At 45.6% G+C, this 8,200-nt stretch overlaps 1 pseudogene; it reads right to left on the reverse strand.

The window, feature by feature from the left end:
- Positions 1-87: 87 nt before the first annotated feature.
- Positions 88-2,243, reverse strand: LOC102875723 (annotated as a pseudogene).
- Between the last annotated feature and the right edge of the window lie 5,957 nt (positions 2,244-8,200).

An 8,200-nucleotide genomic window follows, 5' to 3' on the forward strand; every position in this document is an offset into this window, starting at 1 on the left:
ACCTGTCTAGGCACTTTTCCACCATCTCAAGGGCCCTCTTCTCCATGGGCATTTTAGCATAGAAGGTAAAGAGTTTAGCATAGTGGCTCACTCCAGCCTTGTAGGGATCTTGACGGGGCCTGGGGCCAGCAGTTCGGGGCCTGGAGGGAAGCTTGGCTGGCGTAAGTGTGCGGCGTGGGGTGGTGAGGTTGGCTCCAGAAACTGGTGATGTCGCTTGGCCTGAAGAGATGTAGGGGCAGTGGAGGCCAACTGTGGGCTTGCTGTTCTGCGGGCATCCGTGTTCCCTGAAGCTCCTTCTGGCTTCTCACCCTCAAGAGCCTGAAAGGATCCAATTGCTTCTATCGGCTCTCCCTGTGTCACAGTGGACTTCCGGACGCTTCTTGCCTCGTCCACTTCACGTACACTCGCACACACACCTTCTTCTTCTCCCGTCCTTTCCTGCTCACTCATACTCACACCTGCCTCATCTTCCATCCTTTCCTCGGCCTGCTCAGCTCCATCCTCTACAGGCTCTACCTCACTCATATCCACACCTGCCTCATCTCCTGTACTTTCCTCTGCCTGCTCAGCTCCATCCCCTACAGGCTCCACCTCACTCATACTCACACCTGCCTCATCTCCTGTACTTTCCTCGGCATGCTCACCTCCATCCCCTACAGGCTCCACTTCACTCATATTCACACCTGCCTCATCTTCCATCCTTTCCTCGGCCTGCTCACCTCCATCCTCTACAGGCTCCACCTCACTCATATCCACACCTGCCTCATCTTCCATCCTTTCCTCGGCCTGCTCACCTCCATCCTCTACAGGCTCCACCTCACTCATATTCACACCTGCCTCAGCTCCTGTACTTTCCTCAGCATGCTCACCTCCATCCCCTACAGGCTCCACTTCACTCATATTCACACCTGCCTCATCTCCTGTACTTTCCTCTGCTTGCTCACCTCCATCCCCTACAGGCTCCACTTCACTCATACTCACACCTGCCTCATCTCCCGTACTTTCCTCTGCTTGCTCACCTCCATCCCCTACAGGCTGCACTTCACTCACATCTACAACTTCTGTCTTCCCGCCTTTCTTCTGAATGCTCAGCTCCATCCCCTACAGGCTCCCCCTTCCTCACACCAACACCTTCTTCTTCTCCTCTCCTTTCCTCTGAATGCTCAGCTCCATCATCCCCTACGGGCTCTACTCTGTTTTTTCCAGAGATACCAGTGCTAGTGTGTGGGGAGCCCACAGAAATGGTGTTCACGTCTGCCCTTGCTGCCAGAAGCTGGGCTGGTTTATAAGGACTCTTACTCTGTAGTCCAGGTCCACTCCAGCTCCTACGACTGACAATCCTCTCAACCTTTTCAGCTCCAGTGTGAAGATGACCAGGCAAGGAGTGGCGCATAAGAGAGGAACGGGCAAGCAAGGATGGGGAAAAGGGCTGGGTGTCCTCCAATGTAACATCTTTAGGCAGGACAGCAACAGAGGTTCTGTGGCTGCTACCTGGAGAAAGCAAGGCTGTGGAAGAATCCTGCAGATCCTGCAGGAAGGCACCTACGTCTACAGGTCGGTGGGTAAGAGGCCTACGGGCCAGACCTGGCCTCTGCACAGACTGGGACTGGACAGGCACAGTGAAGGTCAGGTTGAAGGTGCTGGAAGTGAGAGGAGTGGCATCATCATTCCCAGATGACTCTTGGGAGAGAGGCAGCCCGTGGTCCACGTCCTGCTGAAACACTGACAGTCAGTCTCACCCTCTGCTTCTTCCGGACAGGGGCCAGCAGCCCAGAAGCCAAGGTTGTGTGGGGCTCAATCTCAGGAAGTTGCAGCTCTAGGCTGCCCCAACTGCTCTCCCGTGTGGAGGGCTGGAACGTCTGTGGGCTCAGTGCCGGCACTGGTGTCACCACAGACTCTGGCATCACGATGGAAGACTCTGGGGCAGTCAGGAGAATGTTCCTCAGCAGCATCCTAGGGGTCTGATCCTCCAGGTTCCCACTGGCTTGGACATGGGATTGTTTGTCAATAGCCCTGGCTCCATGTGAATGTCGCCTGGCAGCTGCCCTTGTTTGGCTCCTCTGACTCCTGGAGGAAGGCGTTTCAAGCAGAGTTTTCTGGGCAATCCGTGAGGACCTGCGGCTCTGAGAACCAGCCCGGGCGCTCCGAGGCCGCAGCGGGGTGAGCGGGACCGCCGAGTCCAGCACCTGCCTCAGCAGCGTGCGCGTTGTGGCCTCGCTGTCAGAGCTCTGGCTGTCGTCCATCGCCTCGGCTGTCAGCTGTCAGCGGCGCACTCTCCCGGTAGCTGTGGCCAGGCAGCCCCAGTCACCAAGGGCTTGCCTCCCTGCTCGCAGGTAACCAAGTTCCCGCCAGCCGGGCAGTCTTCTCTTAAGCAATTTACTACTTCTGAAAACCCACTGGAGAGTGAACTATGAGTCTATTTCAACTGGACAGCACATAAGAAGAAATAAGTTGTTTGTGACTCATTGTGACCTTATAGGACAGAGTAGAACTGCCCCGTAGAGTTTCCAAGGATGTGAATTTCTATGGAAGCAGACTACCACATCTTTCTCTCAAAAAGCAGCTGGTGGATTGTATTGTTGTTATTATATACACTCGAGTTGGAACTGACTCATAGCTGACCGCCCAGAGGGTTTTCATGGATAGTATATTGCATGGGAGGCGATTGCCCATCTATGGAGCAGCTGGTGGGTTCAAACTGTGCCTTTGGATAGCAATGCAACTCATTAGCACTCATTCATTCATTGTTTTTTAAAAAATTTTATTTTATTATTTTTGTGTGCGTGTACTGTCAAATCAGATCTGACTGGTACAGAAGATTGCCCCTCCTTCCCCGGCAGAGCATCTGGTGGATTCGAACCATGCGCCTCTGGGATTGTAGTTGCAGCTCCTTGCCACTAGGACACCAGAGCTCCCCCTCATTCATTCATTGTTGCAGAATTGGAACCAATTCAGAGCTGACCATCCATGGGTTTCTGAAGATGTAAACAACATGGGAGGAGATTGCATATCTTTCTCCTGTGGAACTGTTAGAGGGTTCAAACTTGCAGCAGTGTCCTGCTGAATTAGTAGTAAAATTCCCTAGAGTTTAGCTAGGCCCTTTAACTACAGCACAACCAGACTGAGGACATCCCTTCTCTATATAACTTTACACTCAAGATAATAGGTAAAAGTAAGCTAGGAATGTTTTTGTGTTTGCAGCAGTTGCTTGAGGTCTAAAGACACAGCAAGGATGAGAGCAGCTGAGATGGATAGTCCTTGGATTGAGAATTCTTTGCAAAATCCCTTCCTGAACCAGAAGCCAGAGAAGCCTTAGTTCTTGCCTTCTGATCAGGTTTACAGGAAACCAGAAAAGTCTGTTTCCTAGTTTCCAGGTACTGAGAGAAAACTTTTTATCAGCAGTTTGCACTATTATTTCCTACTGAATGCTTCCTTGGGAAGGAATTGCAGTTTGAGAAAGTATTTCATGAGGCCTATTGTTTTCGCTGAAGAAGTCCTGGGGGCATACATAACATGTTGGGCTGTTAACGAAAAGGCACTTTTGTGAATCCACCAGCTGCTCTGGTGGGAGTAAGATGGGCAGTCCGCTCCTGTAAAGATTTACACCCTCAGAAACCTGATGGAGGGTTATTGCAGGTTGAAATTAACTTGATGGCAGTGGTTTGTATATTTAAAAACTAATTATGCAAAGAAGTGCCTCGGGAGATGGTGAGATGCTTGCTGAGGGGTTAAACATTGCTGTGTGAGATTAAGCAATGAAAATTTTCAGTTTTTCCTAAACGCTGTCTTTTGTGATTGCTTGATATATCTTTGTCCATCTCTCTGCTTTCAACCTCTATTTAGTACTTTGCTGTAAGTGTGATTTTTCTTTTCTTCCAGAGTTAAACACTAATTCAATTTTATTGGTTGATGAATGTCAATAAAAGAACAAGATATTGAAGGACATGCAAGTAATGAATAGTGGAACTAAGACTTGCATATTTTTGCTTTTTTTCTAAATGTGAGTGAAAATTTACAAATCATATTGGGTTTTATTCAATAATTAATACAGATTTTGTTTTATAACACTAATTATATTGTCCAGTCGATCCTTAATACTGTCTTTCCCTTAACCCAACTGTCCTATTTATTAATTTTCACTACCCTCTCCCTCCCTTTCCATCCCTGGCAACCATGTAACTATGATTTTTCTCAGTTATATATAGGAGAAATGGGAAAGAGAGAACTTGGCAACAGGTTGGGGTGAACAGGGCAAGGTGCCCAATAACACACGGGAGTGTGTTGGTTAGAATAGGGCATTAAATTCCACCAGTCTTCAAGCCTCTTCAGTCTCCCATGGCTGCAGTTAGCAAAAAATTTACCCTCTAGTTTTGGTTGTGGCAGCTCTCTGCCATGTCAAATTTGCCTCTTCCCTGTGGTACCTTGCCACTTCTAGTGGACACACCATCACAGATACCTACCTGCTCAGGGGACCCATCTCTGAAGCTTTCACGAAGTAGTTCCAAAACATATTTAGATATTGTTTAGCTGCTTGGATGAGCTAGTGACTACCTCATTAATCTGACAAACTATTGGAAACAATTTGCTTGCTTCCTACTCTTGACATTGGGCCCCAAGGGCATTTTGAATTTTAGGAGGCCAAAGGTGCTTGGCACTGGCGAGTTCAAATCCTTAAAAAGTGACATGAGTTCAGATTCCAGCCTCATATCCCTCACATTCCTGTGATCCTGGACAGGAGATGTCATCTTTCTGATCTAATTTCCACATTTTGGCAATGGGATAATGCCAAACTCAGAAAGTTGCTGTGGAGAGTAAATGAGATAAGGTGCACAGTCCATGTAACAGCTGAGCTCTCTAGCCCCTTGAGTTCAAGTTCAGGATGTGTTCAAATCTTCTAATTCCCTAACTATGAAAATTAATGCTTGCTAAAGAAAGAAAATGAGAAAGTCCTTTTCTGGATCATCTTTGTGCTCATGTTTACCACTGATCCCAGGCTTCTGGTATATCTGTCTTGAGAGGTGATGTGGTTCAGTGACTAAGATTGTGAACTCAGGCCCCAAACTTCCTGGGTTTTAACCTCTGCTTCAGTATTTACCATATGTATGGTTTGGGGCAAGTTAACCTCTTTTGGTTTAAATGTTATTTCTATAAAATGAGGATGATGCAGCTACCCCTTAAGGCTTTTTATAAAGATTGAACAAATCACTCAGTATAAACACTCAGAATATGCATAATACTGTGTAAGGGTTGCTGTTGTTGTAGGGTGCTGTCATGTCCATTTTGACCCATGGCTACCCTGTATGACAGAGTTTAACTTCTCCAGAGGATTTTCTAGGATATAGTCTTTAGCTTTTATTGTTAGAGTTCCCAGATAGTGTAATCTGTTAAGTGCCTTGGCGGAAAGGCATCCCTCTACTTTGGAGAGATCTCAGCACAGCAACCGGAGAAGAACGGGCAATCTCCTCCTGTGAGGTTTAATGCTTCTGAAAACTTGTTGGAGGTTCCACTGTTAGTTGGTTCCAGCTCAATGGCACAAATAACAACAACAACGATAATGGAACACATAGGGCCACTAGGAGTTGGAATTGACTCAATGGCAACTGAGTTGGTTTTGTAACTTAAAAAAATCATTGTATTAAAAAAAAACCAAATGGAAAATCCCATCCTTAGTTTCTACACATAAACTTTTATTCAGAGAAAATGTTTGGGAGTATAGAAAAGTTTATAAAAGCTATTTGAGTGTAGTGGGTTTATGATTTTTCACACAAACAACTTCAAGCTGATCTTTAGACATGACTGCTCTTAAACTTCAGCCATGTGTTCCATGATGAACCAGGCCACGTCATTGAGCAACATCCTCTCAGCATCTCTCTGGCTCTTGCTTCTGTCGTCCACTCATCTCTATCTGTTCTTTTTAGCCTTCCATCCTGGATGGCCTTAATCATCTTCCTATTTTGAGTAGGTGTAATCTCTGCTCTCTCCAGCCCTTCGTCTACACAAACACTTACATCTCCTTTCACTCCTACAATGTTCAGTAGAACACAGAGAATTTTCATTTAATGGGCTCTATCATGTTTGGGAGAGTGGAGGGACGGCGCAGGAGAGGAAGACGTTCGATGAGATGGATCGATTTTTTTTTAATTTATTTTCTTATGTGTGTACCATCAAATTGGATCTGACTGGTACAGGAGGCAATTGTTCCTCCTCCTTCAGCAGAGCATCTGGTGGATTTGAACCACGCACCTCTGGGATTGCAGTGCAGTTTCCTGCCACTAGGCCACCAGAGCTCACCGAGATGGATCGATTTTGTGAGTGGAGTGCTGGGAATGAGTGTGTTTGAGACAGCGAGGTTGGCACAGGATAGAATGGCATTTAGGGCTCTTGTACATAGGGTCACTATGGGTTGCAAGCGACTCGATGGCACATAACAACAACAACAACAACAACTGTACTTGGAAGCAGGAGTGGCATCTAGTTCCTAAACAACATGCCCCTGGAAACTCTTATGAACTTTGATAAATGATGATGGTTATAGAAAGGCTTCAGACCTTTTGTTCAATAGGGTTACTATGAGTTGTACTCTACAGCAATCAACAGCAACACTGTACTTTGAAAGGAATCTTGATGGATTAGGTTAAATCTTGTGTTCCTAACAAAATGTCACCAACCCCTCTGAAGGAAAAGGCTGAAGCAGTTTCCTTCCATTAAGAGTTACAGCATTAATAAAAAAGAGTTACAGCATTAGAAACCCAATGGAAGATTGTCATGATTCAGCCTTGATTCACCCAGTGTTCGCTGTGGCATTATTCATGATAGAACAACTCAAGTGTCTATTAATCAACAGATAAATGGATATACAAAATAGCATGAATGCAGACAATGGATTACTATTCATCTATAAAAAGAAGTTCAGATGCATGCTATTACATGAAAGGACATTTGGAATATTATGGCATGCACAGAAGGACTGGTATTGTGTGATCCCACGTGTATGAAACCTTTTAGGTATACACCTGGGTGTGCACTTGCTGAATCATACGGTAATTCTCGGGGCTCTCATTGCCTACTTGGGTAGAGTTGTGCTGCTGACCCATCTATCTGGCGGTTCAGATCCCCCAGCAGCTCTGGGAGAGAAAGGTAGACAGTTTCTTTCTATACAAGTTTCCAGTCTGACAACAAGAGAGAGAGAGAGAGTTGGTAGTTCTATGCTAACTTTTTGAGGAGCTGCCAAAATAGTTTCTACAGCTGCTGTACCATTTGACAGTAATCCTCGGGCTTTTAATGTCTTACCTTGTGGCAAATAGAGGCTGCCGTAAGTAGCAAGAATCCACTCTTGCCTTCAACTCTAGTAGTTCCATTTTTTATCTGTTTTCCTTATTACATTTCTCCCTCATAAGATTTGTGTCATAGAAAGGATTCTATGACAAATAATAAAAGTAAAATAAAATAAGGATTTTTAAAAATGACAGTCAGAAAAAGTGTCTAATTGCTATTACATACCCTGTCGTCCTCTCTTACAGCACTGTGTGATGCTAATTACATCGTTAGCCTTGTCTCAGCTGCCATTGGACTGTACTCTGTGTGAGAACTTTGTTCTCCATGGTTGCCCCAGAATTTGGCTCAGAGAAGATCCTCCACAAATGTGGGGGATGGCATCATGCTGGATTTGCAGAATCCTCTAGCTAACCTGGAGCAATATGAAGCAGTCCCCTGGGATGTGGGGAACTTTCTCTGGCCCTGGGCTTTCCTTCTCCAGCTATGAAGAATATGGGTCCAATTCCTTCCCGTTGTATTTACCTTCACAGTAAAAGAGGCTTTGCCTCTGGAAGCCCCTTAATTGCAGCTTTATAAAGAGGCACTACATGTAGAAAAGGGGGAAAATTAATTGGTCTTCCAGAGAGCAGCTGAGCACAGTCCTGGTAATTGAATTTCACAATGAATGCCTTCCTCCGGGTGGCCTGCATGTGATCTGGAATGGATATGTGAAGTCTTCTTCATGTAAATAGCCTGGGCTCCTCGAGATTTGTATTTTTTTGGTGGGCATTACTCATTTCTATTTTCATCTGGAACAAGATTAAGGGAAATTTACATTGTCTTACAAATTCTAAAATGACAGAAGGGGAAGAAAAGGAGGGGAGGAGAGAGAGAAAAACAACAACCATCTCATCTTGAGATGTAATTTGGAAGAGGCTGGAATAAC

Source organism: Elephantulus edwardii, unplaced genomic scaffold (assembly GCF_000299155.1).
Source record: "Elephantulus edwardii isolate Elephantulus edwardi_28Jun2011 unplaced genomic scaffold, EleEdw1.0 scaffold00015, whole genome shotgun sequence".
Classification (NCBI taxonomy): Eukaryota; Metazoa; Chordata; class Mammalia; order Macroscelidea; family Macroscelididae; genus Elephantulus; species Elephantulus edwardii.